The sequence below is a fragment of the Hibiscus syriacus genome, unplaced genomic scaffold, assembly GCF_006381635.1.
Source record: "Hibiscus syriacus cultivar Baekdansim isolate YM2019G1 unplaced genomic scaffold, ASM638163v2 tig00111937_pilon, whole genome shotgun sequence".
NCBI lineage: Eukaryota > Viridiplantae > Streptophyta > Magnoliopsida > Malvales > Malvaceae > Hibiscus > Hibiscus syriacus.
This window is the reverse complement of record NW_024063215.1, coordinates 402,147-415,445: the sequence shown is the minus strand read 5'-3', so window position 1 is coordinate 415,445 and position 13,299 is coordinate 402,147.

Below are 13,299 nucleotides of genomic sequence, written 5' to 3'. Positions count from 1 at the left end.
ATGGTTGCAAGAGAAATCTTCATTTTATCCCTGGCTCAGGTAGTCTTTATTTCCACTAGGGTGTACTCTTGCGAACCTCAACCTGAGACAATTTATTTTCCTATCCCCATCAAAATTTGCCCAAAAAAATTGGCTTTCCCTTGCCCCATCTTTGATCTTGAGCTTCGGATGGATATTCGTTGAATTCCAAGATATGTTTCCAGAGAGATTATCTTGTTTGAAAATGTTTTTCTTCCTTTGAATTTTTTAAAATTTTGGAAAATATCAAAAGATTTTTTTTAAATAATGCATTCTTCTAAGTTTCACAATTGCAACAAATCATAAAACAGGAGTTCATTGAATATAAAAAGAATCAACTGCTCTTTAATCTTTGATAGTTACAAATCTTTGACAAATGTTAGGATCGAAAGGTTGGTTTTGAGGTTGGCTACCTAAATTTAGGGTTTGGTTTCTCGATTTATCTTTTTTCCTTTTTTTTGATCCTCGTGAAAATTAGGATATGCCATTCTTTTTTAGTTTGACATTTTGATTGAGGCGGACAAAATATCGCAACCAACATAGTCAATTGCTAGACTTTTTAGAAAACTTTTGTTTCAGTTCTCTGAAATCTTCCATTTGTTCAAGCTTTGTAGGATCATCTAGTAAAGGTAGTGCAGAAATATTGGTCTAAAAATGAGATTCTTGAGTGCTCGTGTGATTTCGACTATAACAGGTGTTCCTATACTCCCTTAGTCCATATTTACTGAAACTCCTTATTTAGTAAATTTGATTTAATTTGCTATAGTTGGCTAGCTGAATTCAGATTTATTGTATTTATATATTATAATTGCCTTGGTTTGGATAGCTGAAGAATTCATGTCGTCACAAAGTCTTTGACCTGACAATCACAGTGGAGCAAACACCGAATTGCCAAGTACCTGATCAATGTCATGGTTTTAATGTAATCTATTCATAAAGCCAGGGCTTTCGAGTTCCCTCTATAACCAATTGCTTTAGCGAATAGCTCAGCTTTATTGTATACATATATATATTATGGGTATACGGATTCCATTTTTTAAGCTTGTCAAGGATAATCTGTTATAGTCCCGATGTTTGTTATAGGTCAGAAAAATCTCATCGTCAGAGTTCAATTTCCAAGCAACTGGCCTAAACTAGATTCAACTACTAGACCATTCCATCTGTGAAGATCATGATCATCATTGAACGTCATTAACAGAAGTAGGAACCAATTACCTTAACAATATCATGTGCAAGTTGCCCCATTTTGTCAGCTCCTAACACATAACTAAATGTCAAACCCTTGATTGACTCTGCATGTAAGGAGAAAACTATATCGGTCCCTTAAAGATAAGGGTATGAATTGTGGTGTATTTCTGGAGTAGGATCAAGGGATCCTTGTTTTGCAGGGGTTCAAACTTGTCATTTATCAAAGATTTACAATCTCAATCATTAAAGAATTTTTTAATTAACTTGATATTCAAAGAATTTCAAAATTGCCAGTTTGATTCAATATTCACAATCTTAAACTAACATAAGTTCATTCAAATATCCTTACAAGAAAGCTGGGAAAAGACAAAAAACAAATTCCAACAAAATAATCTCAACATAAGGTGCAGCTGAGGTGGATAAAAACCTCCACTTGTTCATCTAGAATATCCCATTATTCCTAGAAAGTTGGATATCTAAATGGATTAGGATCTTTACCCTTATTTGATCCCTATATCTCGATCATTTCTCGTGTCAGAACTCCCTTGTCAACGAGCTTTTCTATCTCCACCATCAATGATATGCATTTATCAGTGGGATGGCCCAATGCCCCCAAATGAAAATCACAAGCACTATTCGGGTCATAGCCATAAGCAGAAGGGTTAGTCTTCATTCTCAAAGGCCTTGGGGTTAGATATTACTCTTGATTAAAGGGGATAACAAGTCAGAAATGGGCACTTGAAAAACCTTAAGGGTCGTGTTTTTCCAAGACATCTTTTGTAGCCAGTCTCGGATTACTTCTCTTTTGATTTCCTTCTCATCATTTCCTATATCCTTCTCATTTTTCAACAAAAAAGAAGTCTCGAGAGTTGAATCCTTTAAATTTGACCCACATACTTTACTCTCATTGTTTTTGCTTTTTTCTTTCTTCATGTCTTTTTTTGTATGCTCTTCATTTGTTTTGACCCTATTAACTCCATTCTGGGGTCAGACTCCCAATGGCTTGATTGAAAATGACTGATTGTTAACATCCACCTGTATAACTCCATGAGCCAACAAATCTTGTACTTGTCGTTTGAAGTACCACAATTCTCAATGGAGTGTCCTCGGGCTCCGACATGATATTCACAAGAAACTTTCTCATTATACCAACTCGGATGAGGTGGTAACAACGGCTTAGCCAAACGTGGAGTAATCAATTGGGCTTCGAGCAACTTGAAATATAATTTTATGTATGAAGATGAAGGGAAACTGAGTTGAGTCTCTTTTGATTTCATTTTCTCTTTGACACATTTATGATCATCTTGAAGACATAGTAAAGGATCATTGAGATATTCATTTTGAAGGTTCAACTTTTGACTAATGTCTTGTGGGAGACATTGGCTTGCAGATCCTCCCTCATTGATGAGTTTTAAACTTTTGGGGAGTTTAGGTTTTCCATCTTCAAAGCATAACAACCCTTCCGTGATGAGGTTTTAAACCTTTAATCTCATAACCGCACAACTTTCCGTCGAGTGACTAAAATCTACATAATGATAACTGCATGAATTTTTAACACTTGCCAATCTAGACGCAAATAAGTATTAGGCTTTAGAGGAATAGGTGTTAGAAGGCCACTTTCAAAGAGAAATGGTAACAATTCTGAATATGACCCTGGAATCGGAATGAGAGGAATGAGAGGTTTTACTGGCATTTGAACTTCCTCTATGCCTCTCTTCTTTGAGTCAGACTCAACTTTCATGTTAAAAGTTTCACCCTAAATCTTCATTTTTCCTAGTTTGATCTCTGTCACATTTTCTAGAATCACACCTGATTGTCGAAATTGACTCGGATTAGCATGTTCTTAATTATTTGCTGTCATCATATTTGCCACACAATCAACATTCAAAGTCTCTTTGAAAGCCTCTATAGCAGGATCCTCTGGTGGTTTCTCTCCATGAATCAAGACATTCATCATTTGTATCATTTTAAACATTTGCTCCCTTGACTAATTCTGAAACTTCTTTGCTTGATCATTCATTTCTTTTTGAATCTTGACAAGTTTCTCTTGGAGTTTCTCGATTCTATTAACACGTGTTGAAATCTCATTCATGGCTCTTATCTTTCCGTAGGAAGACCAAGTTGACTTCAACTTTTAATTTCTGCCATGGAATACTCTATAAATTACTCCCAAACTTTTATGTGTGGAAAATTTGAAATGAATAAAATGCGAATATGTACTATAAAAATGCTTAAATGAATGGCATGCAAAATGTAATGATCCAAATGCAGATATAGATGCAAATGCAACAAAGGTGTTGATTCCAAAGTAATCATCATAAAACAACTTCCAAAGAATATACAATGTTCAATACACTGAGGTAGATGGAAACTACAAATCACGTTGTATTGCTCGACTTCTTCAATTTTGATCCAATATACAGGAAACAATCTTCTTTTATCCTTGGCTTGATGAAAAAAATTCCAATGTTTCGACTTCTTTTCCAAAAATGCATTTGTTGAGCGACCATATACGACTGACATCATCCACTATCTCATGTTGGTTGTCGTTGTTACCTGATGACTTCAATCATTTTTTTTTTGCTACTTGTATCTACATCATCGTAGCACCCTTGAAAAGCTTATTTTACTGTATCATTTGAGCTTCATGTATTCCAGCTTGATGTACCTCTTCATTTGTTTCCTGGAGCACCCTTATGGACCATTGATGCGTTTTTGCATTTCTATTCTACCTCTTCGAGTGACATTGTCATATTGAAAGTCTTCTAATTAGACTATTAAATCGGGAATCAATACCTTCTATGACATGATATGTATGAAACATGTGTTAATTCCTAGGTAATTATCCTAGAACAACTTTTAAAGAACTCACAACGTCGCAATATGTCAAAGCGGATAAAAAATATCTACCCCTTTGTGTGACGTTGTTATTTTAAAAACCTTCTAATTTTGATAAATAACTTGGGTATTAACAGCATGTTTATGTACAAAATAAAGCAACGGGACTAGGAAAAGATGTTAGCAAAAATAATAATCAAAGAGAGTAAATGTATGTTAATAAAATATGAAAAGATTAAATTTAACTGGTAAATGAACCATAAAATACAGTGAATAAAATACATAGAGGAAATTAAAACCCTAACACATAATTTCTAGTTCACATGCAATTATTAAAAAATATCTATCGAATAAATTAAAATATGAAGAGTTTTGTTCTAGGAGTAAAGGTACTCAATTGTCCTTGTCGGTGCCCCCTTGGGCGAGTCATACCCTCAATCCTCACCCATTATAGGCTTAAGCAGATCGAGTTCAATTCGAGAGGGCACATTCCCCTATGTCTGACAAGGAGAATAATTCCTCACGAAGATATAGTGTATATAAACCCCGAAAACTACTAGCTAGGTCTAACACGGAGAATAAATTCTCACGAAGACGTCGCTTTCACTCCCATTTAAAGAGGAAGAGCTTGGGTATAGAGCTTATGTTATGTAATGCATGTGTTGTGTATGAGATTAAATTATCAAACCTTTGACAAACAATCACTCAAAAGCGAACTAAAACAAATCCAAAATTTCAATATTTGAAAATTTGAAAATTAATCAAATGCAAACATTAATATACAAGGATATAAAATAAAATAAAATAAAAAATAATAAAAGAATTGAAAGAAATCAAAAGAATCGTAAATTAAATAAAATTGAATTCTCAATTTACAACTATAGAGACAATATATAATCGATTTAAGGCTTGATCCACTAAATCCCCAGAGGAGTCGCCAAGCTGTCGTAACCGATTTCCGGCGATATGACGAGTCTCGACTCATTTTGTGAAAACTCGATTTTGTAAAAGAAATGTTTCAGTGTCGCCATCGACCTTTTGGATTAGGTAGGTCGAATACCTAAAAAAATTTCTTTTAAAAAGAGTTTTTAAGAAAAACGTCATTTTAAAAGATACACCGATCCACGTGTAACCAGAAATTTATTTTTTAGCAATAAAAATGGTTCGGGGGTCGATTACGTGTGGGGAAGGATAAGCACCCCCACATTGCTCGAAATTGGTACCTATCGATTATATATTGTCTCTAAATAGTAAAAATCTAAGAATTCGAATATATATTTAAATTACTATTCCATTATTCCGAATTCAACCATATAATATTATATAACAAAAATTTCAAGGAAAAATATAAAATATTCTATTATTTCCAATTGAAGAGAAAATACTCTCTAAAATACTTTAGGACAAATATTTCTCTTTCCAACTGAAATAAAAAGAATATAATAATTTTCCCTAAGAATCCAATATTAAAATAATTTTTATTCAACCAAAAAAAGAAATTACATTCATTAATCCGAATTATATTATTAGAAAAGATAAGTGATATTCAATAATTTAAAAATATTGAGACTTAATCTCTAATAAAATTAGCAAATTGTCTCGGCAAGTTTAAAATAGTGAATATTTCCCTTTTCCCTTCAAAAGTGATTAATTTTCAATGCAGCCAATTTTTTTAGGTTTTTCTAGTGGGAATATTTATTTATTTTAAAATATCAGAAAGGACATCTAGTTGTCTTAAGACTGCCCCTTCTTAATAATTTAAAATACATAAATACTACCCTTAATCCAATTATGTAATCAGTTAAGTTATGCTAATGAGGCTTTTAAACAAAATAAAATATAACACATTGAAGCACTTAGAGAGAAAAAAAACACATGGATTAAAAGAACAATTTTAAATTTATTATTAACTTTATATTACTTTATAAATATATACATATTTTCTAAATATTATATTAAACATAGAACATAATATTTATTCTAATAAAAATACAATATTTATATCATGCTATAACATTATGTACAAAGTAATATATAATAATAATACAAAAAAATAAATATATAAAACATAAAACATACTTTAATGGTAAAATAAATAATATAAATATGAATCTACTCACTACATGGTGATAAAAATAAATGTATAGTAATCTTAGGATCTTAAATATTAATAAACAAATATCATGGCATGAAACAAGAAAATAACCAAAACAGAAGCACTAGAATATTAAATCAACCATAAATATAGTACTAAAATGGAAGATCATAAATAATAGTAGCTAATTTCGAATAAAAAAATGCATACAGTATAGGACTAAATTAAATAATACACAACCAAATATCCAATTTGAAAATCATGTAAAATAAAAGAAACTAGAGACCAAATCACAAAACACGCGAACTAAAAGGGACCTAAGGATCGATTAACCCTAAAAATTACTAAAACGTGAATCACCTTAAACATAAAGGACCAGTATGGTGATTTAACCTAAAACTAGTGACCATAGTGTATGACACACTAAAGGTCCAGGGACATTATCGTGGTTTACCCAAAAAAACCTAAATATCAATACTTCCCCCCATTTTCAGACTCATTTTGCCCGATGGATTTCTAAACCCAAATCTCCTCTCTTTTCTTTCTCTTCTCTCAACCCACGGCGACATTCCCTCACCCTCAAGCCTTCACCGCCTCGGCCACCCTCGTTCTAGTTCGACCGTTACCTCAAGATCCTAACTCCGACCGATCAGAGTACTAAACTTTAAACCCCCGATTTTCCTCTCCTCTCTCAACCTATTCGACCAATACCCAACAATAAACAACTGCCCTAAAAGGTAGTTCTTCTACCCTAACCAAAAACTGACGACACACTCCCCTCTCCTATGATAAAATATTCCGACTAATACCAGCAGCAAGGTAAATCTCAACCTTTATATCTATTTTATTTACGTTTTTTTAACACAGAATTAGGAATGAACCAAGAAAAAAAACACATTAGCATAAGAATACCTTTACACGTTTGATTACTAAAAAATCTAGTTGTATTACTTTGATTTTTTTTTCTATTTTTCGGTCTGAAATCATCGAGAGCCTCATGCTCTTGTTACATGGTTTGGTTCTTATAACCAATTTTACATAGGTTTAAAAATAAATAAAAATAATCCTAGGTCTACTGTGGTGTTACTATTTTGATGATGGAGCGTTTTTAATGCTCCGATATTCCGGGGTTTAGTAAAGCAAACTTGGACTGGTGTGGCAGTGGAGGCTAAAGGGATGATATCCCTAGGTATAGTTAGGTTAGGGTTCTGTTGGGTTTGAATGGGGGTTATGGGATTTAGGGGTTATGAAAAATGGTGGCTATAATTAGAAGTATTCAATGTGAATTGGAGATTGATTTGGATCAATTTGGAACCTTGAAAGTGTAAAAGGGATAGTTTACAAGTTTTAAGAATTTTGGGATATTGTTGTTTAAATATGAGTTTTGGGGTGTTCAATATTAATTTTAAATATTGAGATGCTGGAAAATTAAGATTGGAAAGTAATTTGGAACCAAATTTCAAAACTTGGTAAATTTGGCGTAGAATTCGAAAAGTCCAAGAAAATAGGGGACTTATTTGCAAGTTAATAAATATAAGGGTATTATTTGGGTAAATTATGGTAATGCTGAAAATCTGTGTTGGTATGTTGATTTTTGGAATTAAATATTGAATTGGGTTTGAATTGCAATTTTATTAAATTGGATGGTTAAATTTGAAAAGTCTAAGATAATTTAGAGTTTATTTGCAAGCTTTTAAATGTTTAAGTGTTGATCTGAATGTTTTATGAAAATGCTGGAATTTCATGTGAATAATGTGATATGATCATAATAGTGAATAGCTATTACGAATTTAATGGAAATTTTGAGGTGAATTTTAGAAAGAATTTAAAATTTATGGTTTAAATGTGTAATTGGCAAAAGTCGAGGGACTAATTTTATACACAAATAATGTGTAAGTATACACAATCGCTTAAGTAATAAAGTTATGAGTGAGTATTGTATCCACATGGATTGGTTGAAATTACAAAAGTCTAACCAAAGCAAAGGAATACTCTATCTATGTATAGTTAGTGTTTATATATACAATTTCACGACAATGGATATGTGTATGCTGGTGGATATGGATTGATGGTCTGATGGTGTAGCAAATGAAAATGCAGTGGCAAGAAAAGATGTTTAATATTGAAAAAGATGTAATATCAAGGCAATGAAAAATGGTAAAAACAGTATATAAATAGCAAATAAATGATAAGTAGATAATCCTCACACGACAAGCTTCCATTGGAATGAATGGTAGGGATTGATTTAAGGATGCTAAACTTATCTTCATTCAGATTTAAGATATCTAAACTCCACTTGCTCGACAGGGTTTTCCGAAAGTTCTCCCGCTATCTCTAGTCAAAAGAACCTAATAGAATAGGATGTCATGGTATCTGCTCTCACTCTACGATGTGGCAACCTACACTATTGAAAAAAAATACCCTTTTTAGTCATTGAAATCCTATCTTAATCTCTATCGAGTACTAAGGGATTAGGATATAGTATTCCTAGGTCGGTTCAATGCCTCTTGAAAAAACTATAGCCCATTGCTTATAAGGATCTTGTCTTGTGTTTCTCTCGAATACTACAAGTATTGCTAGCTTAGGTTTCTCTGTAACACCTAACCTTCATCTAAGAAATGAACACTCTCATGCCTCTTACAAGCCTAGATAATGAAACATTCATAAGCAAAACAAGCAAATATCAAAGATAAACATAAATATACCATTAAAATAAAGTTTAAACATTCATCAAAATAACCCACACAAATAAGGTTAGTTCATGGTGGGGTTCAAATATCCATAGAACAAGCCATGAAAATATTCGTTCCAACAACCAAAAAATAAATAGAAAAATAGTAGCAAAGGGAAGTGAGAAGAAGCCTTCAATGCGCGCCACCAGAGGTCTCCTCGACCACCACAAAACACCTTACCTCGCTAGCTCCTCTCGGACGCCTAGCTCGCCACTCCTTGGAGCTTTATCAGTGGAGGAACACCCAAGGAAGAATAAAGGAAAAAAATAAAATAAAGCTGAAATTTTTCTCTGATCTGCCCGTATGATAATGCGTGCTCTCTCCCTAATGAGGTGTCATATATAATAAAAATATCTAGGGGTAATGATGAGGTTGTTGGGTGCAAAGTACCCCTCACACCCTTAGAATCACACCTTGTGTGTGAACCTTATCCTCCAGGTGGCAGTGGTCCTCTAGCAGGCGGTTACAACCATCATTTCATGTGTAGAGCCAGCTGCCCTCGTACAGTTGTATCTGTACAACTGTATCTTTTTTGTCATTTTTTGCGCCAGAAATGCCAAGGCATTTCAATCTGCTTCAGCAACGTGTGATGCCACGGCATTACTTCCCACAGAATCCTTTTGCTTGCTATTTCCTGCACATCACAAACAACTGCACCTTTCTCTCACACAGAACCTTTAAGAAATAAAACAGCAATACCACCACAAATGCAACATATGCAACTACATGATCCTGAAATGACTAAAATGAGCTTTTAAACAAACAATAACTTAAGTGAAAAGGCCTTAAACGTAGCCTTTTTAGGAAGTTATCACGCCACCAAACTTAAGTTATTGCTTGTCCTCAAGCAATGGATAGCAGTTACATAAGCAGAATGTCATGGAAATTTTCAGCAATAGAACAGTTGGACAAAATTGAATTTCAACCCTCAGAAAAATAGGCTTCAACATGCTAGACATATCAAGAATTCAAGCACTTTTCCCTAGGTCAAGATCCTTTGTGGTAGTGTGTATGTGATTGTATCCAATCTATACTTAGCAAACTTAGACAATTTCTAATCAAGTCCCCTAGTTTTTGCAAGACATTTACTCATTCATTAAGCATATTTTTACTCCTTTTTACTGAACTTTTTTTTCAAAAGCTGTTACGAAGGGAGTCAGATCATCACACCTACTCTCCCATACTCTAGGTGAAAGGGAGCATACCTTCCAACCTCGAGCTACTTAAGAAGAGTCATCCCGTGACTACTTTCATTCACTCATATGCGTGTGGCTTTCATTTATTAAAGAAAATTTCAGGCAATGCCACGACAAAGAGGAGTGTCCTCTATAGCTATGCCTAAGCATTTATTCACAGTTTCATATATAAGAGAGTTGTTTTTAATTTTTCTTTTAAGTACAATACTATATTCAATGCCAAAACTAACTAGAGTTCCTTCATAAAAATTTTCCAAATTTCCTAAGTATAGAGAACATACAAATCGTGTAAAATTAATTCACAAAGCATCAATCCCTAGAGTAAGTTTTATCATTCTCAACAATCATTTACATTTAATTTCTAGCCTAACAAGTTCATCATCATCGGGTATCCTCAAAACATTCTATCTAACTGTCCTACTATTTACTGATACCATGGCATAATACTACGCTAATGCTATCATGCACATGCTCTACGGAGAACACTACCTCCCTCAAACTTAAGGGAAGCATTGTCCTCAATGCTTAAAGAGAACAAAACTAAATAAAAAGTATATGTCATGCAATGAAATGAAAAGTAAATGCAATTGAATGCAAGTGAGGTACCTCATGGTTTACGTGGTGGTATTGCCTCAGAGCTACTAGCAGCTCCTCGTCTGGTGCGCTTACGTAGTGGTGTTGGGATGGACTCTAAAGAACTGGAGTAATAACGCGCAATATTGATGTGTGCAGCTGAGGTTTTGATGCGTCGGCCACTATTGAGATAGATTGGGTATAGGAACGGGATTGGGTGTTTCCTCAGCAGGTGCAACAGGTGATTCGGGAGTCTCAGAACGTTGTGGATCAGGAGTCGGTTTAACAATTAGAGGTTCAGCTTCATCTTGCTCTGGCTCGGGAGATGCCTCAGCATTGAATACCGCATAATTTCATCTGGAAAGCCTAGGAAATTTTGTTGAACGTGGGAAAGGATCTCTTGGAACATTGCTTCAACCATGGCATCTCTCTGCTTCACATAACCAAAGAAATTACGAATGTCACCATGTAAATCATGTAAGTGTTTCTGGGCCTGTATCACAACTTCCTCGATAGCAAGAAACCTTGCCTCGGCATTTTATTGTTTAGTACCTGCAGATTGCTGATGAGCAGGGTCCTTAGATTTAGGATTTTCAAGTCCCAATAGCAGTGGTAATCTAGCCCTAGTTATGCCTGAAATTCCATGTAAAATCTCATCAAAAGCATTCTCATTAACCTTTTTCTTACAACACAAAGCAGTGATTAAATTAGGGAACACTAAAGCACTTGTCTTTTTACCTAAACACTCATGAACTTGATGAACAATGATTCGACCCACATCAATAGGATGGGCTAGCATGATCGAGTGTAAAAGCATTAAACGAGAAAGCGATATCGTCATATTGTGTGATGTAGGCATGCGTTTGTGTTGGAGGAAATGATTCCACAACTTGGCACGTAGTTGTAGATGCTCACGGTTGTAGATGTCACGGTTGATCAAATATCGACTGGATTGGTGACCATTTCATACGGTGTTTGCGAAGCATAAGTCCTCCAAAATCTCATCATAAGTGGTACTATCGACCTCATTTTCGAACTTGGCATGTTGGTCCTCACATCCTACAAATTAAAATACCTATTAATCACAGAGGGTGTAAAACGGACGTGCTTACCTCGGATGAAAATGAGTAATAGTTTGTCTTGGAGATGTTTGCGTAGAACTCCTTAACTAGTCAAGCATTCACCGAACCCAGATGCTTTGCAAACTTTTTCCACTTGTGTGGAGTAACAATGTCCATCACGTCCGTCCAAAGCCACAGTCGACTTCATCGGTAAAAATAAAACCCAACTTAAAGAAGAGTTTTTTGTTCTTGAAATTTTGGAACCGAGCTTTGGCTTCATCTATTTCTAACTGTTGCAAAGTGGAAGCTTTAGTTGCGGTTGGTCTGGAGCGCACCATTTTTTCCAATATTTGTGAAGAAAGAAAAATGAAAAATGAAGTAACTTTGAGAGCTTTAAAGGCTTGAAGGATATTCGGCTATGGGGAAAATAAAGGAAGAAGATGAAGAAATGAGAGAGAAAAGAAAAAGTTACAAATGAAAGAGAAATGGGAAAAGTTAGAAATGAAAGAGAAATGAAAAAGGTTAAAAATGAAAGAGAAATGAAAAAAGTAAAAAAGTTTTAAAGGGAAATGGGTGAAATGAAAGAGAAATGGAAAAGGTTAAAAATGAAAGAGAAATGGAAAAGGTTAAAAATGAAAGAGAAATGGAAAAAGTAAAAAAGTTTTGTGAGAGAAATGGGTGATAGGACGGTTAAAAGAAAATGAGTGGGTGGGGGGTTAATGCGTGTATGGAGAAGAAAAAAAGTAACATGCAAAGTAATGATGATGATGGGACAAAACAGTAGAGAGAGAAAAGTAAAAATCAGAATTAAATAAAAGAAAAGGAAACAAATCAAAAGAATATCTTCGCAATTAATAGCTTGTCCTTTCCTCCCTTTGGTAACCGCTCCCTGCACGGCTTGCATCACTATGGTCCCTACAAATCAAATCAAAAATTATCTATAAAATAAAATAATAAAAACTAAGAATTAAAAAATAAAGGAAAAATTAAATTTGTTATTTATGCACACTCACAAATTCAATGTCGTGGCATCGAAATGTGGTTCTCCTCTGTGCACTCTTTAATATCGTGCACATACAAAACTGCCTTGTTGTGCGGTGGTGGAACTTCAGTATAGGCTTTCAGACGTTGGCCATTGACTTTGAAGATTGTCCCATCTATATTCTTGATGTCAACAGCTCCGTGGCGATAGACATAATGCACCTCAAATGGCCCTGACCATTGAGATTTGAGCTTCCCAGTGAAGAGTTTAAGTCTGGAGTTATAAAGAAATACTTGTTGACCAATATGAAAATGTCGTGGAATCAGTATTTTGTCGTTCCACTTCTTGGTTTTATCCTTGTATATCCTAGCATTCTCAGATGCTTGTGCTCTAAACTCTTCCATTTCATTAAGTTCCAGTAATCTCTGTTCCCCAGTTAGTTGAGCATCAAAATTCAATTGCTTGATGGCCCAATACGCCTTATGTTCAAGTTCAACAAGGAGATGACAAACTTTCCCATACACTAGCTTGAATGGTGACATCCCCAAAGGGGTTTTGAACGTTGTTCTATAAGCCCAAAGTGCTTCGTCTAACTTTGGCGACCAATCCTTACGCC